Source organism: Cottoperca gobio, chromosome 4 (genome assembly GCF_900634415.1).
Source record: "Cottoperca gobio chromosome 4, fCotGob3.1, whole genome shotgun sequence".
NCBI classification, from domain to species: Eukaryota; Metazoa; Chordata; class Actinopteri; order Perciformes; family Bovichtidae; genus Cottoperca; species Cottoperca gobio.
In genome coordinates, this window is record NC_041358.1 from 10,243,597 (window position 1) to 10,270,897 (window position 27,301).

A 27,301-nucleotide genomic window follows, 5' to 3' on the forward strand; every position below is an offset into this window, starting at 1 on the left:
TCTGACCTTGTTTGTCCATCACCCCTCACTGTTCTTGACTGAGCGATTGTCCATTCCTCTTGGGGGCAATCGTATATTTGTCAATGCTTGGGGGGATATCATTTAATATTCCATATTAAAGGGCCAAGAGACTGGAAGGAAAGAAACTGCCTTGAAATGTAATGATAAACAAAATTGCACTTTATCGCTCCCAACCAATTGCCTCCCTTGACAACTGCCAATACTGCCTTTCCCTGCCCATACTTCTGGATAACGATTTGGTCTACAGTGTGATGTAATGGCTTTTACTTAACTTCCTTTTCTGCTGGCTGCATTTGCCCCAATGCCTTTAAATAAACAGGGGACTGGTTACAGTTCTAGTACATGTTCCTTATTCAGAGTTATCTGACATGCACATCATCAGAAGCACCCCAGGTTCATTAAAATTAGAAAACAGACAGGAAAATGGACTAGCCAGGCCCAGACATAACCTCAGACGACATGGATTCACATTCGGTCCAGAGGAAGTCAGCCACATTTCCTCTGCAGGGGGAAAAAGAGAGCGGATTAGAGTTTGAGTGATGTTGGAGCTGTAAGATAAATCAAATCTGACCGGAGGAGTCACTTGAATACGGTGACAAATGACCCGCCGTGACAGACAGGCCAGTATTTTAATCTTCTTCAGTTAATTTATCCAGGACCCGGGCACAACCCCTCGGAAATCCGTTACTATTGTCATTGCATCAGACCTGCCTGGCCACAAAAGGATGAGTGAAAAGCCCACAGAAAATGTTATAAACCAGCGCTAACGTCTTAAAAGGGAAATAATGAACAGATGTAACAGTGTAATTGTGCACCAGGGTCCCTGGGAAAGAGTTGTCTCAGGTCATTTAATAGATGAGCGCTGGCCTGTGTAAGCCTCGCCTGTGTCCATGTTAGGAGACGCCAGTGGCCCAGTATGTCCTGACATGAAAAGGCAGAAAAGGCCTCACAGAGAAACATCTGTTTGGCCGGCAGACATGTTGTCACCCAGATGAGGTCGAAGGAAGGATTCTCAGGAGATTAGCATCTGGGTTTTTAATTTAGAGAATCTCCTCCTCTCTATCAGTTCAACTCTTTTTCCTCTTTTAAATCTGCTGTCTCATTTCCCCTCTAATAAGAAACTCTATTTTTAAATATTTCTGCTGCTAAGTCATTCTTTTCTGTTAAAATGGCACTTATTACAGTGTGTTTAACCAATATTCAGTGTTACAGCTGATGATAAAAACATAAATAATGATGACAACACAGGCGGTGGCGATAATCACTATGTTTGCAATACCATTAAAGGGTTATTTAGAGATGAGGCAAACAGGCAGAATGTAATCTGTGTTTTACTCAAAGGGGAAAACCTAATGAGAAAATGGGGCTTATTGCTGGGGGAATGATATGTGGTAATTACATCAAAAACAGATAACAACTCTTTATGCATCCAGCTCCTACTCCAGCACAGAATAATAGTAATGCTCCTTGGAGATTAATGCTGGGTAAAATATGAAGTTCCACATGATTGATGGGATCCATAGCTCAGTTTTCACATGGGAGCACGAATGTAAAGAATCTGACTTTAATAAAAGAACAATAAAATATGATGTTGTGAGAAGAAATATGCAGAAGAGAGATATGCAAAGGGTCAAATAGGTTTACAAGTGTTGTATGGTCATCAGGGTAAGTGAAGTTATTATAAATAGGAAAAAAAAAGAAAAGAGATTTGGATGTGACTAAACAGCTTATAAAGCTTTTACAGAAAGATGACTGGCTGTGTTTCAAATGAAATGAAACTGATAAATGCATTAGTATCCAGCATTGCTTCACTAAAAGCTTTTTAACAATTAATTTGCACATAGACGCACCTATTTCTGTGTCTCTATTGCTATGATACCACCTGCATTTGACATTCATTTATCCAACTTTATCTGAATATGACAAGCACACTCATCCTCATCCTGCAAGGTGACAACATGTTTTCTGTTATAATCAGTTGCTGTTGCAACGCAGGTAATCTGCATAATCCCATCAGATTTATTTTTTCTCTTGTCAATATTATGTTGCTGGGGTGTTTCTGCACTCGTCAATCGATAGCCAGTGCTGTAACATGTTTTGTCAGATTAGTTATTGATAAAGTGTACTTGTTTTGTATTTGTCAATCCTTTATAATTGTCTTATTTATTATTGCTTATGGTAAAAACACAAGATAATAAAACAGGATATGTTTGAAATAGAAACAATATAGCGTATCGGCCTAAATATGTGACACGCCTTTTTTAAATTCTAAGATGGTTCACCTCCACTTTCTGAAAAATGTTCCAGACAAAAAATGTTGTTTTATATTCACACTAATACTGTACAAGTCTAGAAAGTAGCCATGTGTCCATTCAAATGAAGCCCAAATCTTCCAGAAAATCAGCAAAAGAAATTGAATTAATGCCAATTTCATGCACTACTGTTATGCAAATATTAATAGTTGGTTCATCAAGTGATGGAAATGTGCTATTTATGTTTGTTTCGTTTAATGCATTTATTTTGTGTTACAGTCTCCTCGTTGCTCCACACTGATCTGATGTCTGCCGCTTTTTGATTTTATCGATACACCACTTTTCTATTCTAAATTGAAAATGTGCAGAAAGAACAGCTGGATTGACATACACCTACTGTCTACATACTAGGTTGAATTTTAAACCTGCATTAATAAAAACAATATACTACTTGGGGGCAGTTCTACAAGCTGCATAAACAACATATTATCACCTTTTATCACCATTTTAAATTCATATTGTGAATGTGTTACCAAACTATTTACTATTTACAAATCCAGCACTCGCAGAGCAACAGTCACACTCAATGGACAATACTTCATATGAAAATGCCACAGATTATTTTATTATTTATTAGTCAAACCATCAGAGTTATTTGTTCAGAGCAGATTGGGGGATGCTGTGCCAGGTTCAGTTTCTAGCTTTAGGCATGGCAAATATTCCGGATTAGGATCAGCACTCATGTGCCCGTTAAGAATGATTGCGTTCAGGAAAGGCGCTTTGGTTTATTGAACACAGGGATTTATCTGATCCTCTCAGGCAGCTCAGATCGTTTAATGCTGCCTGGCTTTCCCCCAAATGAATTCCTGTGATTAGACATGGCACAGCCCAGCCTATCAACTCCAATAAAAGGGAGAGGCAGTGAGGGAGGTTTACATAAGTTCAAATTGTTATTGTGTCATATTTTATTATTGGGAGTGAACCAGATGAGCAGGAAAACAGTGTGGCAGGAGATGGTTTCAGTAATCTCCGGTTATAAGTGCCAAACTACGAGGTGTAGAGAGATTCTTTAACATGGTCCATGTCTGTTCAGAAAGCCAAAGGTTATTACATGATGTTCACAGAATTATCATAGCATATCCTCTCATATGTATCCATCAGTCTGTGCATGTGAGGCACAGTGAGACAATGTGCTGAAAGGCAATGAAAGATATGATCGTTTCCATTTATGCATTCTTATTGTGCATTTCCAGTTCAACATGATCAAAACATTTCTCGTCGAACACGTGTCGATTGCTCACCCTCTGCTTCCAAATCATCCTGCATTGTGCAAACCTTTTCTCCCTGACACTCAAGGCTGATTAATCTTGATAAAATCTGTCGCCTAAAACCCAGAGGTTTAAATTGTTAGCGGACAGTACAAGCTATTTATAATAATATCCTTCTAATAAGGATTCAAACAGCTTTCCCCCCCTTAAAACGTTTTTAAGGCCTCCATTAGTCATATCTCTTATCTTCTCTCTGCATTAAATGAGCACAGAGATGCTAGAACATAATCTTCCTTTAATGAGAACATTACTTATTTTTCAATATTTTTGATGCTTACATGGTAAGAAATTAAGTAAATCCAAAGTTTGAAGGTCCTGAAAATATATTTTCTCAATCACCTTCATGCTATGGAAAAGACATTGTGTCCTCAGCTAGGAACACATTACTCAAAGTTGGAGCAGATTTGGGTATTTCATCTATTTGTGCTTTTGTCTGTGATATTCTAGCTAAATCTAAATGTTGAGACACTTAACTGGTTGTTTGCATATGTTGCCAGGGAGATGCCACTGTTGATCAAAACCGATGAACCACACCCACACAGTTATGACGAAGCAGATTAGTTTTAAAGGCACATAAAACCAGAGATAAAAAATAATGGCACAAATCCACAAATTGTTGTTTGTACACTTTGACTTCTATGATGACTTAAACAAGACATAACATGTTAGTGAGCTTTAGAGGTGCTGGTAGGTGGATTTTTGCCGGAAAGTGTTTTTGCTTAGCTATGCTCACTGGCTGTGGCTTTATAAGAACATAAAACATTTTACACTCTGTCAGAAAGTAAATAAGTGTATTTCCCAATAATGCCTTCCCCCCCCTAATTTATATTAAATTTAAGCAAAATGTCGTCATGAATATGCAGTGTTATGTAAAAGAGCAGAACACAGCATCAATGTTGGATTACATTAGGCTCTGTGTGCACATGTGCGGTAGCTGCCAATCTGGGATTAAAGGGAGAAGCAGATGCAACATCTGTGATGACAAAAGTTGTTTCTAGTGTTTAAATGAGTGAAAATGACAACATCTTCCATACCTGTTGCTTTGGAAACAATCCATTAATTAAAACCAAAGTCCGAACATGTGGAAGATTATAATTACAGAATGATTATTATGGCACGTTCACCCTGAGCACTTCCATAGTAATATCCAGTAGTGGTTTAGTAATGGTGGTGCAGGCATCGACCTGACCGTTTATCGTCTCATTGGGCAGTTGGAATGGAGATTCCCAAACTGCATTCCACGGCCTACTGAGTTTTACCAAATGTTCATTATCCAATACCAGGTTTAATATTGCTAGTAAAGCCCTTGACAGAGACGACCTTGTGAAAATCATTTCAATCATAATGTGTTCCAGAGATTTCCTCTATTAGATAATAAAAAATAGAGCTGTGACCTCAAAAGAGTTCTAAAAGATACATTTCAGTGGGTACAATTGTGTGAAAGAGGGGCACAATGAATTTCAGAGCAATATCTGGTGTTGCTATCTCCCCTAATAAGACACATTGTCTCTGTGGTTATTATGAGACAGATTTAAAAGGTGAATGTTTTGTGTGTGAGGCATCTATGCTACGCCTGAGAGCAATCTCATTGTCTTGCTTGGCTAGCGTGAATGCTGAGCTAACACCAGGGCTGTAATCTATCACCGCAGAGATTGCGCTTGTTCCAGCATTGTTTTACAAGCTGCTGAGGACTAGGGCAGATAAGCTTTATCCTGCCCTCACTTTCTGTGTGAGCCTTTGAAATCCATCTGTCAATAAGATAGAAAGCGTGTGGAATAGAATAGCATGCCTGGGTGCAGTGGCCAGTGTTGCTTATGGGTTTGGCAGAGTTGAAGTGAACTTTTTTCTCTATAGCTTTGGGGACATGTTTGCACTTGAGATGAACTCGAGGATGGAGGTTTTGCAGGACCAAAATGTGATCCGTACTAAAACACTCAAATTTAAAAAGCAGAGCTTTTACAATCTTTTTTTAAAGATGCATCACTTACATTGGTGCTCTTAAGTGGAGTAATAACTTTGTTTCTTTTGAAGCTATTACTTTATCCTTGTAAATTTAGGAACACTTTCTTAAAATAATAAGACATCACTGTCAAAATCTTGCTAACCACATGCTGCTTTGAGGGGAGCAGGTGGACCCAGACGTAGGAAACTGAAGGCAAAACCAAAACCAAGGATCCAACAAAGATTGAATTTAAAAATGAGGGTTGTGGTGGAATAGTCTTTTATGCTCAGGAAGGTTCCTATCTGAGTGAAATGACCCGCAAGTTTTAAGTAGCAGCCATAATAAGAGCTGTTCGAATTCTCTAAATACTGAAAGGTGCTTCAATATTTCCTTTCTTATCTCCCTTACCATAAGGTACACTGGACCATCCTTTATGAAAAAAAGGAGATAATGCCGTCCCACAATTCCTCACGGCAGCTAAATTTAAAGCTCGACACCATTCGGCTGCCAATAATATCCACCATCGTTATTCAATTGTAGAAAATTGAAAACATCCTTCTTATGAGGTTTAATTCTATTTTAGACTGGAATCCTTAATTGAATTGTAAAGCATTGAGTTTGTCACTGTACTCATTTTCTATGTGTTATAAATAAAGTTGCTTCAATAAACCCCCAAAAACACAACATCCCCCACAGTGTAAGTGCAGTCACAGTCTCTTAGAACCACGCTCGTCTTTTTCTTATGAATTCTCCTTCACATTTTTCAGCGTGACGTTTTCCATCGAGGTGAAGGAAAGGTTAGGAAAAGACAAACGACATGATTTTTCTTTTTTACTATTTGACCGCAGCTCATCAGAGAAGGTTACGAGTATGTAAGAATCATTAATACAAAATAAAAAACATTGCCATTCAATGTTGAAAATGAAGTGATTGAAAGCCCTCAGGCTTTGCAGAACAGCGATAGGGTTTGAGTGACGTGACCTTCACTTATCAATCAAGTATGGACACGGATTATAGACCCGTTATTTTATTTTGCTTCTTTTGCTTCAATCAGTTTTCTCAGTTACATCACAGAAGGGCCAGCAGGCTGAGACTGTGTGACTGCCAGCAGAATGTGTGAATACAGATGGGTGAGCAGTCGATCAGAAGCCCACTTTCCACAATGTTGAATAAAAGAACATTTGGTTCACATTATTACCACTCTACATTGTATCTTGAGTACTGTATTATTTGTGATATTTCTTTGGTTTATATATTTTTTGAAACATGCAATCCAGTCAGCGAGAGTGTGTACTTCTCTGCGAGGATGTTACCTTTGGCCTTTTCATCCTGTTGCCTCACTCTGAAACTAGGTATTGATGAGCGCATCAGCTTGATGCGGTCAAAGGGCAATCTATCCTCCCTCATCTCACACTCCATCTCACTCTACTCCACCTCCGTAATCCTGGATTTTAATTTGCGCAGGACACGATGAGAGACATCAACTAAAAGGCTCTCTCTCTCACTCAGCCGACGCTGGAGGTGAGACTTTATTGGCAGCTCCTGGCATTTGAGAGCTCCTAGCGGTGGACAGGAGGTTAAAGGGAGTGGAGGTTCATTGTGGCTGGAGAACAGGAAGTTGAGCATATGATGACACAGCGGGAGTGGTCAGAGAGAATGGAAGAGAGAAAAACTGCCACACAGCAGAGTGCAAGGCTGTGTTTAAGCCTGAGGGAGAGGACGGGAAAGAGGTAGATGCTCTCAGAAGTGAAGGTGTCTTCCTCTAAAGAAGGAGTCACATTGGCACCCAGAACGTTGTATTCTTTAAAGAGTCAGGAGTTGTCAACATTTTCTTTTTTAAGTCTTGTGCTCTCAGGTTTTACTTCACTTTTACTCTGAAAAACAACTTGTCTAGTCCACTGGAGGGTGTTACTGCTGTATTATAAATGTTTCTTAGAGCAGATACATGAACTTTCCATTGCAAGACTGAGTGCCATGAGCAGAAAGTGCACTCATGTGCATGCCTGCATTATGTACATACATTGATGGGTTGGTTCAGGTGTATTTATGTGAATGGGTAGTGATTGTTCTCTGACTGTGAGGAATTTGCTTTTCAAGAATTATTATGTTATGTGCTGTCTATTATGTTATGTTATGTTGCACATCATTTTTATTTAAGCTGCAATTTTTCACTATATAAATGACTTCCACAAACAGAATTGAAAAGTCTCAATTACACATGGCCATACATGTTTCTCAATCGATCATGATTCAATTGTTCACAAACATTATATCGCATATGAAAATATTAAGAATTTAGATTTGGTTATTTAAAAGCGTTTCCCCTAAAATCAATCAATCAATGTGGGAGTCCAGCTGGTCGCTGTGTGTTGTTTCTTTAAATGTACCTAAGTTAATTATGTAATTACTATGATATGCAGTACTTGCTGAATTTCTCCAAAATGTTTCCAACAATTTTCAAACACAGATAAATCTGTAATTTGAATCAACGTATCCTTTCATTTGGTCTGTTATGTCGTCGTATCCTCTTTGCATGTGTCAGCGTTCGGTTGGTTGGCAGAAGCTGTCATCAATTGACTTTATAACTCAGTTTTAAGCCACATTTTTAAGATACACTCTTAAGAACTTGGTCATTTTAACAATATCATTTAAGCAGATGAAGGATCTTAGACAATGAACGTCCGGTTCCTAACATATCAGAGAAAAAAGTTGAGCAAACATCAGCGTTCGAGAAACAATGATTTTTAATGTGAATCGGACTTAATTCAGTGATTTTACCGGTTTTTGATTTTTGATTTTACAATAATGACCCACATTATCCCGCATATAATTTGACAGAAAATATTGATAAATATATTTATTTAAATAAATATATTTAAATAAATATTATATATATTATATTACCCCCTCCAGAGTCTATGATCAGAATTGCGAAGGTCTGTTATTCATAGCAACACTCTACAATGCAAAAATCACAGACTGTAGAATGTCGTCATTGACCAATCAGATTTGAGTATTCAACAAAGCTGTGTAATAATGTGTAATAGCAAACTTCTGTTGGACCTAATGCTCATTCAGATATCTATGAATGTACCACAGTTAGCTCAAATTATATGAGAAAATAAATCTGTTATTGTGTATATGATTATTTCTCCACATGGTTGATATATTTGTAGCCTTTTGCATTTTTCAGAATCCCCACTGATCTCTATATGATGCCCTTTCTCTTCCGTTGCTTAATATATGGTGACCCACTTGCCTCACACTCTTAGTGCCTGTGTTTGCTTTGCTGGTTTTATTGAAGTCTTCCAGGTCTGCACATCCATCTCTCTCACTGCTGTCCTTGTCTGCAAAGATCTTCATGGCTGCATCTTGCACACAAGTGTCACTGCGGCGAGATAAGCTCCTGTTTGCCGGCGATGTTGTTATTGCAGAGCGATACGAAGGAAATGTCAGCTGATACTGCCCTTTGCCTGCTGGAAAGGCCATATTTATGAGAGTATGTAAATCCAAGTGCATTGTTTCTGCTGCTAGTGACATACAATGCAATATTGAACAGTGATGAAAGAATAATGAAAAGTGGCCTGGGGCTAGCCTGTTGTTCGCACTGGGATATTTTATGTCACTTTGAGAAAAAGAGTATTTTGTGCTATACAGATGCAGTGACACAGCATGCACTCACCAGTTCATAACTTTCCTTTCTTTTTTTTCTTTTTTTCATTTTAGGCACAATGCAACACAATTTAATTAAAACTTCAGATGCATATAATAATAGATATAATATATAATATATAATAGAAACGTATGTATCCTGACGCGTTGAAGGATCTCGTAGGATTAGCCAATGATTGTAGATTATGAATACTACTAACTGTCCAAAAACGCATGTGTCATTAATCTGCATGTGTGTAGTATTGAATTTAAAGATTATAAATCCATTGACACAGCAGCCCCTGTGCCGTCCAGAAACATTTATGGAGATGTAGCAGAATGATCTACTGTCCACTGGTGCCTTCCAGCACAAACCCAATCAGGGAACAATACAACTGAACATAATCCGCCGGGGAGCAAGAGTGCTTATGAGTTGTTCTACTTTAAATTACAGTAGGAACCGAGGTACCGAACATCCGACGGGAGCTCAATCACCGCACCGCTCTGCCTCGGCAGGAGATTTAACTCACTGCCGACTGAAAACGGATTTCATCTGAATCAATAACGCTGTAATTATGCCTTCCATAGATTCCTTGCACCCCTATTCATCAAAGGAATCTGACATGTGTTGCCCTAAACCTGTCAGGGATCTTGATTTGCAGCTAAACATCTGCTGGCAGAGGGAGGAACCTGGCCTCAGACTGTTTTGATGCTAGTTAATCTGCAGGCCTTCGTTATGATGAGTCATTTAGTGGCTTGTTTAATCAAAGCGGATATTACGGCCTGGCTCCGCTCCAAGCACAAGCCTTGTGTGCACATCGGTGGGACAGCCCACAGATCACACAGAGAACTTTGTTAAGGGTTTGTTTGTGTGTTTTTTAAATCTGCGCCTTCAACTCCTGTCACAAGCTGCTGGATTTTTTGACCTTTAGAAATCTCATCATTGTTTGCAGTGTAATGCTAACAATGACTTATTAATGGTTACTTTACAATTAACCATTGTGAAAACCCTGACGCTGTGCATGATGGAACGAAACTAAGTGCATTTACTCAAGTACTTCACTTAAGTACAATTTTGTGGGGAATATTGTTCTTAAATCCTTTTGTCTGACAGTTATAGTTATAAGTTACATATAGTTACTTTACAGGATAAACATGTTTACACAAATATATCATCATCTTATAATTGAATACTTTTTATTGAAGAAAACTATATAAAGAAGTTGGAATTAAAATGCTGCTTGGATGTTAATGTATCAACATTAATAACTTAATGATATACTTTGTATAATATGATTTAGCTCTGAAAGGAGACATTCTGCAGAATGGCAATTGGTATATGTTCCTGACAATGCTTGTGTACTTTTGATCTTGTGATGGAATATTTTGAAATTGTGGTATTGCTACTTGTAAAGGATCAAATCACTACTTCCATCACTAGTGCTGTATTTCACTCTGTAAGTATGTGAATCCTGTTACATAACCAATATTCATTTTAACTACTAAGAAATGGTCTATGTATACATGCATAAAAGTATTCATGATTTGTAGTTAAGAAAATAAAACATGTCAAGTTCCCTTCTCATATAATTCTTAAAAGGTCCTGACTCCCACTGTTATAGAGGATTCAATTATATTCGAGTATATAACATGTCTCTCAGTAACGATGTTATGCTAAATAATCAATGTTTCCTCTCCAGCCCCTGGTACTTCAGCTGTGTCCTTCCCCTGTCTGTCTCCACTTGTCTTTATGGTTACGGCTGTCTGACTTTTCCTCTTTCCTGCTGTCTGTGTGGAGCACTGTGCCTCCCCTGCCTGTACTCAGACAGTAGCTGTCTCGGTCTAGTCGAGATGATGCTTGTATTTAAATAAAAAAAGAATAACAATTAGATGCTCAAAATTCGAAAAAAATGCTTTTCAATCAGGTGCAAAAAAACTATAGAAGAATTGATGTTTTTGGAAAAAGTATTTTGTCATTCAATGTTGTACATGTATGTTTTTCATGACGTAGATGTTCTAGACTTATTTCCTCATAGCAATTGTTCCTCTGTCTTTGCCTGGAAAATTAAGACTATAAGCTCATGTGTTTCATTACATGGTGTGTGTGTCATTTCTCCTCCTCTGGGGAGAAATATGGATTGTCACAAAGCCGCAGATCTTTTTTTCTTCTATTTCGTCCAAAAAGGGACATCCCCCACATGTGCCATGACTACAAAAAGGAGGAGACAGAATTTGTAAAATTATGGTTTTATTGAAAATGACAGGCATTAAATTTGGCCGTGGGTTGCGTTATGAAAAGGAGCCAAAACATGTTTTATTTATGCTTGATTGCTTGCATTTGAATTCTGCGTGTCTCATTCAAATGCTTGTTTGGTTAAATTAAAGCAACAACAAAAAAAACACAACACAATGCTTATTACATTGCCTCTTCGTCTTTTTAACACCGGATTTGCAAAGCCTGTCATTTAGCATTCGTATTTTGTGGCACACATAATTAACGGATCACATCCCATGTTTTACACCTTAACTCCTTGACATTCAAGAAAATATTTTTATTCTCATTTCCTATAATCTCCTTTTCCCTCTTCCTTTTCTCTTCACTGCCACGGTGAGTTTGATCTGGACATCTTGATCCAGTCAGTGAAAAGTAACATCTATTGGGGAAGGGAAACAGCCGTGGTTGGTGGGTAAGGAGTGCTGCTGCTCCTTGGTAATAGTTTTGGACACAGCTATGTGCATGGCTGACTCCTCAGCACTGCCGGGCCTTATCTCCAGAAAGGAGATTAGGTTTCTGGGGGTTCGAGACGTATGTCTACAGTTGAGGGGAGCTGGTCCACTGCGCAGTAGCCACAGATAAAATGTTTGAGGCATTATTCCAATTCCCTGCGGTTTTTGTTTACTTTGGCAATGTTGATTTTGAATAATAGTCTGCAACACCAACCCAGAAAGTGTGGTATTTGGAGTTGATAAGGAAACACAGTTTTCAGACTTTCATTTTCATCACTCTTCTTATTAGCCTCATTCTGTTCCCCTACACTGCTGTTAGTTCGATTTTGTTTTTACTAGACAAACATCTGAAGCACTAAAACATCTGGAAAATCCCAAATTGTGGCTTGTTTACTCACCCACTCTGCCCATGTGTAAATTTAGAAACAAATGCCTTTTTCCACATTTACTCAATACTTAATGCTGTTCCCCCCTCTCCATGTGCTTCCTGCTTCTGCATCATAAGGGGTTCATGCTTTTTGAGCCGTTGAGAACAAATGCAGCACAAGGCAGCTCTTGACAGAGTGACGGAAATGATGGGGTAAATGGCTGCTAGGGTACTTGGAACTTGAAATGATGAAACTCTTCTCTTTCCCATCTTCCTCCCACTGTGTATTTTGAGGTTTTCAGTTTTTAGGATCAAGAAGAATTTTTCAGTTCCTGAAGAATTCTAAATTGAGCTCGGTCTCTCAAGAGGAAGATAGGCTTCTTCCTTTCTGACCCATTTCCAATCTCCATCAGCTCTCCAGAACTGGCAGCCTCTGGATCCAAAAGATGCTGCCAGTTGTCTGTTACCTCCCTCAGCGCGACATGAGCCAATTGTTTTTCTTTCTTTTTTTTACCAAGATCTTCACTTGATGCCTTTTCTCCGAATGTAACTCAAAATAAACAACAAACCCGAGGTTGCGAGTACACGTTGGGGGCTCATCTTTCTTGGCGGTGTGTGATTGCCTTCATGACGCTTACATACTGTGTCCTCATAACATTCATTCAAATCCCTTGACGAACTGGATAAACAAGCAATTTAGGCACGGATAATGTTTTTAGAGTTGTTTTCAAAAGACAGCTGTTTGAGGAAAAGTGTTGAAAGCCAGGTGAAGAAAAAGAAAAAGAAGGTGGTGAATTTTTCACCTCAAAGTCGTGATGACGCTGAGGTCGACTCTAATTTTGGAACAGTATGTTGTTTATGTGACAGTGATGCCTGAGAGTACACACACTGAGAGAATATTGCTGTGCGGTAGAAAAATTAAAAGCAGAATGAGGATGGTTTTAGTTCATTATGCAACAGCAAATATGTGTTTTTAAGAGACGGTACACCACCGTTATCGACTACAATCTGGGCTGGTTGATACGTTGTCATCGGACACTCTGAAGTTCAATGAGAAACACGCCGGTACAATCCATGTTCCTCCAAAAGAGGGTGTTTCTTGTATGTTAAAATTACAGTTCACTTGTCACAAAGTTGTAAGTGGCTTGTGCCATTGAGCTAAATTAACGCTGGAGAACGACAGTCATGGTGATTAAATAAAGTTGTTATAATTAGGGCTGTCAAATTAGTGGATTCATTTTTGATTAATCAATCACAGAAAAAATTACGCAAAAAAAGAAATGAACGCAGATTAATCGCGCTCTTAGATGTCCCCCCCCCCCCCCTTGACGCTTATGTCAACCGACGCGGCGCGGCCACAGCAGCCTCGTCAACATGATGACGAGTGGATGAGAAAACGTTACTTGGCCCAGTGAATGGAAAGTTTACATTTAATAAACTCTCGGATGTAACTGTTGATGCTCCGTTCTGTGCGATTAATGCAGCAAAGAATGTTCGAACCATCGAAGAACTTCAAGCTGAAATATCACCTCAACGCAAAGCACTGAGCAGCTAGCTCGGAGATAGCTAGCACGCCACTGATGCTAAAGTGAGCGACCCGTCTCGTCATACATCTCGATCAGGCGTTCAGACGCAGAATGTGTCGGTCTACCTGAGACACATTAACAACTCCATCACGAAATGTATTGCAATGGACTGCAGGAGGTAGAGGACAGGGGGTTAGCAGAGGCTTTACACATGGCGTCAAATGACACAACTTTTAAAGATATTGTCCATTTGAATATTGATATATGCGATTAATTTAGATTAATTAATCACAAAGCATGTAATTAATTCGATAAAAAAATGTAAATCGCTTGACAGCCCTAGTTATAACATGTGACTGTGTGTCTTGCGTAGCAAAGCAGTCATGGACTGCTTTGCTACGCAAGACACACAGTCACACACAGTCACAGACATTTTTTGACCTCTAACTTAACGTGAAACCATTTATTTCCCAGTACTACAATGACACCACATTGACAACTGGAGTAATTTATCCAAATTGCTTCAGGTCCAGTAGCTGACACTATTGACACTGCTAAATACAGAGTGCTAACAGCATGGCCGTTGCCATCTTGGCAGTGACAAAACTGCCAAACTCCCGACTAATCGAAAAATGGGCAAAGAGGTAGATCGTGGCCTGTGTGACGCAGCAGAGCAGACAGCTAGCGGCCTGTAACTAAATGATGTATTATGCATAATGCAAGCCTTAGTATAGATGAAAGGGGTGCGTTATATAAAAATTCATCCCCCGTACAGATATCATGAACTGGGAAATTAACTATAGAGACCAACACTGATTTTTTGTACCAGGCTGTGAACATGTTTATTCCTAAAATAAAATAATTAAATACATTTAGTATATGAATGCAAACATGTTCTTGTGTGAGACCCAATGATTCTTATCTCTTTCTATTAATCTCAGTATGTCTTCCACACACATTGTTGAAAATGAGTTAATCCAGAGGTGGCTAATTTGTGTAGAGCATTCACCTCCATGCTCAAAGGCTGCACTAAAAGCCTCAATATCTGCAAACACTCCTCTCATCAAAATCTCTCACATTTTATGGAATCCAACCTGGGAGAGAGCAGCGGGGTGTGCCAAAGAGAGAAAACCAGAGAAGCAGTTGAAGTTAAACATAGAGAAGGGTGTTGAAAGGCTCCGCCGAGAGATGAAATGTTCATAGTTGTCAGCAAATGGCAGCTGTCTTAAATTTTGAGTTCACACTGGGCTCAAAAGTTCCGGTGCAGGAAGAAAAAGTTGACTCAAATGAAGAAAAACAAAACCAGACATGAAGTTTTGGGCAAACATGTGATTCAGAGTCGCATATATTTGACAGCTGTTTTCTCTTTCAGAAGGAGAGAAGAAGTTTTCTGCAGCTCATTTCTTTTTCATGTTGTCAAAGCACAGTCTCCTATTGAAGCCATATCATTAGCGAGTGCACATCAATGGCTCGGTCCACACAGCGTAAAGTTTTCCATGTTATGATATGGATATTTTTAGTTTATTTTTCCGACTGATACTGAGCACCATATTTACATTTTGCATCCGTTTTAGGTGCGTCTCTGCCTGGAGACGTGACAAAAAGGCAGTTTACCACTTTCCTTTATGCATACTTACTTCAGGGAGATTCGTCCAAATAACAACAGCAGATATAATGAAGTGTGACGGATTGTGCATTGCTGAATTTACTAGCTTCATTTGTGAAGGTCAGTGTTCCGCCTCCGAAAAGCAGGTGCAGATTAGCATAGGTGTATTAAAGAAGGTTGTGGTGGGGAAGATATAATTTAATTCACCTGTATCCTTGCATATATTACCATAAAACTATTGCTTTAATTACATCAGTAAAGAATGCCCAGATGATTTTCTCATTCATAGGTTATGATTGTATTTCTGAATGTCATTTAAATCATGAGCATTTCTTTTTCAGAATAACTAATATATTTTCTGAGCTTACCTCCCTCCGACAAATCCCACTACGTAACTGCACTTTATGAGGGCATCCCCAGTCACTGATTGCATAATTAGATGCCTCATTAGTAAATCAGATGCTAATTTCACACTTAAATCGAATGAAAAGAGCAATGTAAATTTGCCATATGCTTTTCTATGTGTTGCTTGATCATAATCATAAGATCATAAGATCATAAGATTCACTTGGCCTCTCAAGGAAGGACATTTAGCAATTGTTGTGCCACAGTTTAATTTATTTCTGTTTAGGCATGTGTTTTGTATGCACCATTTAAAAAATGTTTTGTTTAGGATGGCTGGGACTGATTCAGGAGATTATTTGGATTATAATAATTAACTATATATATATATAACACAATTATTTTCAATGTCGATGCTCTTCAATTGTTTTGTTGATATTTGATCAAGGGATATTTTGATATTCTTGTCAAGGGAAAAGCTTCACATTTTGGGAAAAACACCTGCAATAACTTTTACAATATTTCTTGGCCACCTGGAGGCAGCAGAAACAAGTTGTGAACAGACATTGACATATCATCACCTTTCAGGTTGATAAGGTGAAATTGTTATCAGAAACTGCTGATGTTATGAAGTAACACTGTCCAGGGTTGCATGCTTTGGTTACCCACAAAGAAGTTGTGCAGGAATTAGACAATAACAATGACACCTAGAAACCATGGGTTCTACAATTTAGTTAATAAATAACATTTTAGTGTTTTATTTTGTTTTTTTAAAGACTCTAATGCTACACAGTAAATGTATTTGTTCAAACACATTGTTCACAGACCACTGTCATCATCATCATCTCTGATCATTTTTTTAATCTGTTTTTCCTGAAAAAAGAACAGAACACTTTATTAGTTAAACACACATTAAGGAAATACTAAGCTGATCAAAACAATCGGTATAACAATAATAGGCCTACTTAACACAAAATAATATGAAATGAAATGTGAGCAACATGAGCTTTGTGCCTTCATAAGAAGCAACACTGTATACTCACACTTGCTGTTAGATACTGAAGACTGGAGCCGTCATCACATTTCCACGCCAACTCACAAGTTAGGCTGTGAAGGTGATTGCCATTTCAGCAGAGTTAAATACAGAACAATGAAAGTTGCAATGCCCTGGGACATGAAAGACAATTGCAACAAGAAAACAAAAATCCACAATTATGAAAAATAACGAATCCCCATAATTCACAAATCCTCCATGCTTTCAATAATGTACATACACACCTCACAAGCACTTGACCTCCAGGCCAACGTTCAGCCTCCTTGGGCAAAAACTGTGTCCGCCAAAGGATGGGATAATTTGTTTGTACCGACCGACAGAGCGAGCTGTAGAGCTGCTGGTCACAGCTAAAAAACTTTTTTCAAAAACTGACATTCCCTATTTAAAGCCATCACAGCAGCTGTTGAAGCCTCTCAAACTCATGCTTAACTGTGATTTAATTTCTCTATAAATGAGAGTTCAGTAATTTACCTTTGAACACATTACATCATCCACTTGGGAGTCTTGTCTCTGTCTGAAGTCCACACACTGAACACGTGACAGCAGGGGGTCATTCAGTGGTAGCTTTGCCAAGGCATCATCTGTAGACCTCAGCATGATCTCCACCTACTCCTGGGAAAATATATGTCTCTTTTAGTTGCTAGATATTCCACTATGTTCACTAGCTAGTCTATAGCTGTCTGTAAGCTGTGTGTCTGTAAGCTGTTTGCTGCTGAGCAGGTACAGTGCTTTTTAAAGCTTTTCAGATGCCTGCTGCGGCTGTAAACGTTGCTGTGAGAGTGAAACAAAACGGTAATGTTACAGGCCGCACAGCTAAACAATAAGCTGAAACTTGCTATAAAATCTATCGGTAGGTTTATGACTCCGAGAGACCCCATTCACATTGTCACATTGTTTCCACTGTCATTTGATACATTGTTATAAAAACATTGATTCAAACCACTTTAAGGTTTAAATCCGACTTTGACATAAATGAAATACACACATACAACTCATTTCTCCTTTCTCTTTAGAAACTTTGTTTGCACAAAGTCAACAGAAATCTCCCCTGAATATCTTATTTCTTCGAGGCTCAAGCTTTGTCTGCCACTTTTTTGTTTCTCTTTTTTCTCCTGCTGGTGAACGTGCAGTGCATACATTCAGCACTAAATGTTGACCAGGATGGAAGTGAATATCAATTTTTGGAAAGAGATGGAAAGAGAGAAAAAAGGATTTCATGCTAATAGCGGGGATCTAGTTGTCATAAAGAAATGATTAAACAGTAATGAGTCTTTGTTTGAATCTTTTGCTGCAGGTTTACTTTAAATTCATCTGCAGTTGGTGCTTTGTTTCCTCTGAAATGAGCCTGTCTCAAATATATCTTGCTCAAAGCCAACAAGACAGGGGATCTAGCCCGTGTAGTCGGCGGCTGTCGGCTGTCACCAGTTAAAGTCCTCTCTCAAGCCAGTGAATGTGTTAATTTGTGCTTCATCCATAATCTACTTGTAGCCCACTGTAAGCTTGAAAGAAAAACGTCTCGCAGGGTGACGTTGGCCTGATTCCAGTCAGAACACCAGTGTCGGAAGAGCCAGGCTTTGAATCAGCAAGGGGTTCATCATTAGGAGGAGTGAGCGAGGATGATTCCCAGGCAGGAAACAGTGTCTAATGGAATTGAGTGGTGACTGCAGCCCTGTGGGAGATTATGCCACAGTCTGTCCGTAATGAGCAGCGTAATGGCACGATTACAGCAGCACTTAATGACTCAGAAACGGCCACCACTGTTAGTGTGTGGACGGACACCCTTTACTGTATATTCCTTCTCATCAGCCGAAGCCCTGCACAAATGACTGCATCATTTATAAGCATTCACACAATGCAATGGCTATCTGTTTATAACTGTATGTATTTTTTTGGTCGGTACTGTAATGTGAGGAAAAGTCACGCACATTCATTCATTTTATTCTATATTTTAATTACTTTTAATTTGTAATTTAGCTTTGAGGATGTACTGCAAGGGAGCAGCCAAACACACACACAATGAACATTGGAAATATTCGACTACTGTTCACCTCCATTCTATGCGAGTTAAAGGGGCTGAAATCGCACAGCATGCAGTTCAATGGCAAAGTTGCAGCCTCAACCAATAACTATCAATATCAACATCTACTTTGATATATGAAATTGATAAATTAGGCTATCTCATGGCTTAATTTACCTTGACTTGAAGGAAACTCTCCTTGTCACTCTCATTAGGACACACACGAGTGTGTGGAGGCCAGCGACCTACTGGGACTGAAATCAGACCGCGACTTTGAGATTGATAGACATTTTGTGCGAGTGCCTCAAGGCAAATATTTGGCAGTAATTATAACACTCATATAGTTTTTGTGGTTTAAAGAGATTCTGACAATGCTGCAGACCTTCAAGACACTTTAGGTTGTCTTGCCAACACCTGCCTCCTCAGTTTGTATAAGCATGTCACCACTGCACTGAAACAAAGTCCAGGACAGGCAATCCTAGCTGAGCTGGAACACTAAGTCCCAGTATACTCCCGACTACTGCTAACTTCTGCAGCAAAACGTGTAAAGTCAGTTAATAGAGAGCCACAATAGTTATACATGCTCACACATACATACACACATTCAGATGCTCAATGTTTTTCAATATATAATCAAAAACCACAATCCAGTCATGATAAAAATGAGTGAGCCAATCAGATTTCTACAAAAACAAAATCTGTGCCGTCTGCGGCTGTGAGGGCCAGGCTGACCCAGGCCTCGGCAGAGGACCTTAATGTATCTACTGACATCAGAAATTGAAAAATAAAAAGTCTATGACCACCAGTCTGTTCGGCCTTGAATGTATCGGCCGTTCGGGAGTCTTCCCAAACTTCTTCTTGGTGGAGGGTTTCATTGAGTACATAACATATTGTTGTTCTAAAATACATAACTCAATACATCAGAGTGGACAACTTCATCCAAAAATAATCTTAATCAGTTTCTATGTAACAAATAACGTCCTTTAGTTTCATTATTAATTCTACTGTAGTTTGATGTCAGTCATTATCATTAGAGATCAGATGTTGCTTTTATGGAGCACAAATAAAGGTACGTGTGTTATGTGGTAAGATTAAGCACATATTTCCTTTTAAGTGTGGCAGCAGTTCTCCGGGGAAATCTGCTTGACACTGCCTAAGGATTGTGCTCGACACAGCTAACAGGATTGGATGTTATGTCATGCAAAGATGCAATTTTCATTAACCTCCAGCGGTGCCGTGATTTGAATGTGCCAGCACAGCAATTAGTTGATTGTGACTGATTGACAAAGCCACTGCTTTCCAGCTCGGATGAAAGATGGGAGTCAGAGACTAGAGGTACAATTGACACCTGGGTGTGGGGCTTTCCACACGCCCCTTCAACCCCCAACGCTCTGAACTCCTCTGTTGTAGAGTCGGCTGTTCTCACAAGGTCTCTGGAAGCTCTATAAAGGGGAGACAGACTTAAACTGCGATCAGATGCATAAAACTCTGTATGTTCAGGAGTCAAACTCTGAGTACACCAAGAAAAATGTAGGAAAAAGTGACAATCGGCCTATAATGCAATATAATACGTTTTGTGCTTATTGCAATTTGTTACATTATGAGTGTATTGGCAACTTTTTAAAATAGAAAATGTAATATATAGTAAAAATTTAAATCCAATACTTTAAGGTCCCGCTGATATACAGCACATTATCCATTACGGTGTGCAGTTGACAGGATGAACAGTTGTCAAGCAAAGGACTCTGAAATATGTCCCGTAGATCTGTCTTTTCTTTAATGTTGTTGAATGTACTGTACCGAGCGACGAGGGCGAGCTGCACCCGGCATGTTGTCCGGCGGTGTTACAGTTTATACTGTCACATCTCAAGTTATTTTAAGTTGCACTATTTTATATCTTCTCATTTTGCTTTTACCTGTGCGATTGTCCTTTGTAATATAGGCCTACATATTAAATGAGCATTGTTGAAAGGAGCCTGAGATTCAGCATATTTATTGCCAACGATTGTTGTAATTGTTGTGTTATAGGCCTAATAAAAACTTGAAACTAGTCTCAGGCTTGTTTATGTGAACTCACAGTATCCATGAGTGGGCATTTCTGCTCTGCATGCAAAAAATGCAGTCCCGTGAGCACAGGGCTGTAAGGTGTGCGAGTTCCACTCTCCCTACGGACTGGGAACACTCGCTTGCGTCTCAATTTGACTTATGATAACTGGAGGCGGGAATGGAATAGACAGATGTCTCTGCTTCTTTTGTTTGCACACACGCTCATGTTCATAAGTTTCAAACGAATGTGTTCAGTTCACCGTTCACCAAAAACATGAGCATGTTTATTGAACGTGCTCTTTAAGTTTATTACTAATAAGATATATCTAAAGAACACAAGTGTGAGCACTTGTGTTATGAACGTGACACAAAAAGTTGAACTCAAAAGCAACGACTCAAGACGAGGTTTCAAAAGTAAAAAGGTCTTTACTCAAGATGGTTTAAAGTACCAAAAATAAAATAAATAAATAAAAAATAAAAAAATCACTCACTGAGGAAAAAACGTAGAAACAAGGAATAGCAAAAAACATGAATAAATTAAACTTGACTAAGGCAAAATTCTACAAAGGTTCTTGATTCGAAAACACACGCTCTCTTGGTGGCAAGACAAGACGAACTGGCACAGGACAAAGGGAGACAAGGACTATCTATCCACACACGGTAATTGGAAACAGGTGGCAACAATCAAACAGGCGGGAAACCTCACAGACAGGAAGTGCTCTGAAACGAGAGGGAAAGGTAATTACAAAATAAAACAGGAAGTGCAACGACAGACAGTGCATGACGAGATGAGACATGAGTGACTGTAACTTAACAAGTGAACAATGAGACAAGACTAAACATAGACTCTAAACTAAACATGAAACATAACATAAATACATTAACACACATGACAGGACGTTACAACTTGACACTGCACTTCCTTGGGTCCTCAGCAATATACCCTCCAAGCGCCACGCTGATCAGACGAACGGTTGGCGAAAGAATCGAAGGACATGGATACATTTTTGAAAGATTTCTGTTTATTTCCACTGAATATTTGCAGGTCTGAAATATGAGTAAGTTTAACATTCTCACTGCGTAGTCTTCTCTCATAATTACCAGTTAATTAATTTGGGAAATGGGGTATGCATTGCTCATAATAGGTGGCACCAGGTCTGGGACCAAAGATTATGGGGAAAATACATGGTCTTTGCGCTGAGTGGCAACAACATGTCCCAGAATAAAGAAATTGGCCCCAAATGACAGAGCTAAAAAGTGCTGTTCTCCACTTTCAGATTTGTTGTAGGAAAAGGGATAATAATCGGTCTGAAGTTTCTGGCAGAAGATATTTATCATGCTGATAAGCTTCATCAATGGGCTGAAATGCGGCGTGAAGTAGCTCATCAGACGAACCTGCTTGAGCTCTCCCTGGGCGGTCACTCTCCACTCAATGAACTCCTCAGTCAGAGGCAATTGAGTGTACGCATCACATGCAGCTTCAAGGGCTTGTAGGGCCTAATGTGATATGATTTGCATACACGCTTGTGCAAGACTTTCTAGCAACAAGAGATCTGGTCTAAAAATAGAACCTCTACCTTTCATAGAGAAAGAAGAGAACCTGCTTTAAACTCCAGTCCATTTATATTCGAGACAGTCGGTGGTGCAAAAGGTTGTAGAGGAATCCAGGCTGACATTTGAATACACAGCCTGCTTTACAATTCTCTGCTGTAGCCTCTCTTGTAGGGCATTTCACCAGACTCTATATTGAGCTCATGCACCTCTAACACGGCACCTGATCAATATGTTATTGCAGCATTGTCAGGGACATATCTGCCATTTAGATTCCAGCCAGGCAGTCTGACATTCCTCCCTTCCTCATCACAGCAGGGTCTGGTCAAAATTGGAAATCTCTGGAGGTGACATCACAGATGTATTAAAGCTTCCTTCTCCGAAAGGTTGTCACCAGTATCACCTGGACGGAGATTTGCTGAAGGGGCAAAAAAAGCGAGGCGGCGGGGGTTGGCATACGCTCTCCCTGGGAACGAGAGGGCGAACGCTGCATTAAAAATCCTTTAATTTGTTAATTGCAGCAACCGATTTCCCCAGCCAATTATCCAAATGCCACGGTGAAACATTGCAAAACTTTCCTGAAAGTGCTTGGTGTCATTCCTCATGCATTGGTAAATAGCAAAATGGCGAGGGCAAATTCCCTCTTTTTTTCCTTCCCACAGAGTTTTAAAATTGTTCAAGCTGCCTTTCCCATTTATCTTTGAAACAAGCCTTTCCCCTATTGTGTGTGTGAAGAGAACTCTTCAACCACCGTAGATCTGTCTGTATGAGCAAGAAAGAAAAAACATAATGGCATGCTGGGAGAAATTACACAGAGATGTAAAATGCAGTTATGCTGTTGCTGCTGCTGGAAGCCATAAAAGTAAATATGATAGATTAACCGCAAGCAGTGAAGTTTGTAAAAACGGCTCAGAGAAAAAGAATAAATGCGATTGCTCCTTTTTCCTCTGAGGTCTTTTACACCATTATTTGATCTTTTTTTAAAGTGGATCATTGTAAAATGTTGAAAAATTGTTTCCAAAAACGCTCAAAGTGAACATGTTTGCATCTCTCTCGATTCTATCATTAGAGATTCTCTCAACAACTACACTATTTTTTTTTCTTTCCTCATTTTCATACCCTTGGCGTCAAGGGCTCTTGCAGTCATATTAGCTTGTCAAGGCAAGTCGTTTGATCTATCTCCTCGTTTTAAAATAAACAATTCTGAGACAGTTTCAGGTTGGGAGAGAAAATGCTCCTAAATCAGCAATAAGGTGATCTGCAGTGCTGCTGTATGCAGGCAGCTTTGCACAGAGATTGACAGTGCTTAGATTGGGGAAAACATGTCTCATTTTTGATTGGCATCATGACAAAACATTAAAAGGTTTTTTGTTCATTCTGCTACTTCCCCTGAAATCTCTTTATATACACTGTGTGGGCTCTCTCTCCTCTGCTGCAGGTCAAACTAATTCTGCATTTGTTATATTTGAGGAAATTGCTGGCGGATTGGAGGTAAAGTGCTTGTAGCAGGAGATCAGGAATGTGATCCTCAGGGCCGAGGGTAGCGTCTGAATACAAAGGAGATTGCGGCTTCGTGCTGACTCAAATTTGAGGTTTTAGTGTTTGTCCCATTAATCCCCCATGCCGATAACCTCTGATCTGAGCCAACTCCAGCCTCCTTATCGCGGGCTTTGTAGATATTAATCTTCACCATGTCTGTTGGTGTTGTCGTCACATTAAAGAGAGCAACAGGATATATTAAAGTAACCTCTCTGCAAAGGCTGGAATTGGAGAAACCTGTGTATCGGAGTAGTGACAGAACAGATGATCCTTTTGTTTTAGATGTCTGCTGAACATTTTTACAATAATCACATAAAGCCAGAGATGTTTTTTGTTTTGTTTTTTTTAAACGTCTAAACTGTATTTCTTTTTAATATCTGCAACATATACATTTTTTTTTTTTTTTTGAGAGTGCTTATCACCTTTTTACTCCAGGTTGGAAAGCAACATTTAACAAAAAGCAAATGGTTAGGAAGAGCATGTAGTTAATTATTCTACATCAACTTTACAATTTTGAAAGAAAACTGTTGAAGGCAGCGTGTAGCAAATCTTATAACTCTCACCCTCAAAGCTCCCTCTCTATCTCTCTTCTTTCTGCTCTACCATCTGTAATGAGCTAAACACGGGAGTGTAAGCAGCTTCTCAGATAATGAGGCACAATACCGCGGGGAGCCAAGCTGGGCCTACAACTTTAATATACCATTTCTTCATCCTGAAAATGAAAGCATTCAGAAGAGAGAGACGCATGTGGCTCGAGAGGAGCCTACTATCTCTGTTCGGATTTGTAGCAGCTCTGCAACCGTGATTTAGCAAAACGACTTGAAAGCGCAGATACTTATTAGTATTGCCCAATTGACGGATACAAATGCTTTCGAGACAGATTCAGTCGGTTTTAAAACAAAAGTGCTCTAAAAGCCTCTTAGAAAGTGCGGGCCCGCCGGCGGGCCCAGCAAGTCTTATATCGCTTCTGTACCTGGACATTTTTGAACTCTGAATTTTTTTTTTATATTTTATTATTTTTGGAAAGCTTAGAATCTCGTCTATTTTAATATGGAAATGAAAATCACAACAGCGGTACAATCAGTTCCTCAAACTAGCAAGTACACTCAATATCAAAATCATAACTTTGAGCCAACTTACCTATAAAGCCTCATAAATATCCTCTTTTCAGCAATATTTTGAAAAAGACACTCCTAAGGCATTGCCAGAGGTCCACACGTTCGTTTCCGGGAAAAAGATATCCACTGTGAACATCGTCACATCGATAAAAGTCCATGAACAGGTGTTGCAATCTGTGAAATCAGCTGATCGATTTTTACATTGTGTGATCATAAATAACTTAATACCTCGTGCTCTCATCACGGTCCAGACACGTCCTGGTTTTAGCGCGGGCTCTCAGCTTTAGATTGACACTTCATTTGAGCCAATCGGAGCTTCTATGGGTCTTTTACAACCTTCATGAGCCAATGAGTGTCAACTTGATAAGAAAGTGCCCACCCACTTCTTTTGTTACAAACTGACCCTGGAACAGCTCAGCGTCCTGGTGGCGCGTGCATCGTAAAGGAAATGTGCGCCTCTTTCGTTAGATACGTCACTTCCCATGGTTTGGTTTTTCAAAATAAAATGTATTTCCAAAATAATATTTATTATTTATTGTACAAAATAAATACAAAAAAACATACAAATATTAGAAAAAAAATGTCTTTATACTTCACTTACTCTGTGTGATTACTACTAACATGTAATATGGGTATATAATAGTTATTTATAAATAAAAAAAAAATAAAAAAATATTATAATATGTACAGTACATGTACATATTGCACAGTTGGTGTACGCCCGGTGTTACTCTTGGACAAACCTGTCTAATAAATTAAGTTTTTATCCTTTTTATCTGAAATTGGGTGGTGAACTTGATAACACTTGGATCTATGTTTCTATTGTGTATTTCAGCTCTGGACTACCAGCTATACCCATTTTCAGACATCTTTTTCAACAACAAACTTCAGACGGAGTGTATTTTCTTCAAATTCAGTATATTCAGACCACTATTACTCAGTGCCAGAAGCACTTGGAGTGATTATTCACTGTTTTGCAAGAACAATTTACTTTGGGTTTGTAGGTATTTTCGAAAAAATTTGCCCACTTCCTAAGAGGCTAACAGACCCCCAAACCACAGAGCATCTATTTTTTATTACATGCTGTACCAAGTAATGATAGTTACATTTGTGCATCTACAACTTCACAAATAGCATTAAATGCATTTGGAAAAGTCCCCAGCTACAATGCATTGTAGACAATAAATGCTGTAGTTTATTTTATGGTTGGAGATAACAGCTTGACATTCTACCTCAGCACTGGAAGCCGAGACCTCTCCGGCTTTTCTTGGAGGATATCTCCATAATAACCTCATTATTCAACGATGAGCCCAGGCACACTCAGGCTGAAGTAATGAGCCCCTCACTAGTTGCTGAGTATCACCTTTTTGCAAGAGGTTGCATGGAGAATGCATCCTGATTAGAAGTGCTGTTTAGCCATTTTGTAGTAGAAATGCAGTAAAGGTCATGATCTTCATTTTTTATTTTTATTTTTTTCATTAAAATTGGGACCAGGTGATTCTAGAACAATTGCTGCAAACATCCAAGCCAGCGACTAAAATGCACTGTTAATAATTCAAGCAATGGTTCACCAATATGTGCAGCTGGAAAACTTATACTCTCATTATGAAATGCCCTTATGGGTTTTCTGTCTCACACAAGTGACCAGACCAATGCTAATGAGGACAGAAATGTAAAAAGTTGTCTCGATTATGATCCCAATGTCATTTTGCTTTTTATTGTCGGTTTGTGTAAAAAAAAACGGTTTTAGAAAACAATAAGTGGTCAAAGCTTTGACAAATAAGAACTGCAGTTAGAAATTTAAGGTACATGTTTCTCCTACTTTATACGTCTACCTCATTACATTTCAGAGGGAGATATCATTTTTACTTCTCTACATTTGACAGGCACACTTACAAGATTGTTTTGCAGATCATTATTTTAACATCTAAGATTGAAACGTAAACTTATTGTTGTTGAATAAAGTGTCCAATATATAATAGTATATAACTGATACATAGAAGTCATTTAAATCAACCCCTCCACAAGGTAATACTTTCTACTAAAGCGCACTTAAAGGTTTCTTCTGTGGGCTGTAACTAATGGCTTTATTAATGGTAAATATATTCATTATTAATTCTTTAGGACTTTATCATGAAACAATGAGGATGATGTTCAGGTGAAACTTTGGAAGAAAACACGGTTTAGCTTGGCACAAAGACTTGAAACGGCTAG

At 38.9% G+C, this 27,301-nt stretch overlaps 1 protein-coding gene across 1 annotated transcript in view; it reads right to left on the reverse strand.

Annotated features, from left to right (window-relative positions):
• Nucleotides 1-25,457, reverse strand: part of b3galt2 (UDP-Gal:betaGlcNAc beta 1,3-galactosyltransferase, polypeptide 2) — an 87,271-nt gene extending 61,814 nt beyond the window's left edge. The window contains exon 1 of the mRNA XM_029430479.1: nt 25,316-25,457. The gene's annotated coding sequence lies outside the window, so the exon portion shown is untranslated. The remainder of the gene's footprint in view (nt 1-25,315) is intronic.
• Nucleotides 25,458-27,301: the final 1,844 nt, after the last annotated feature.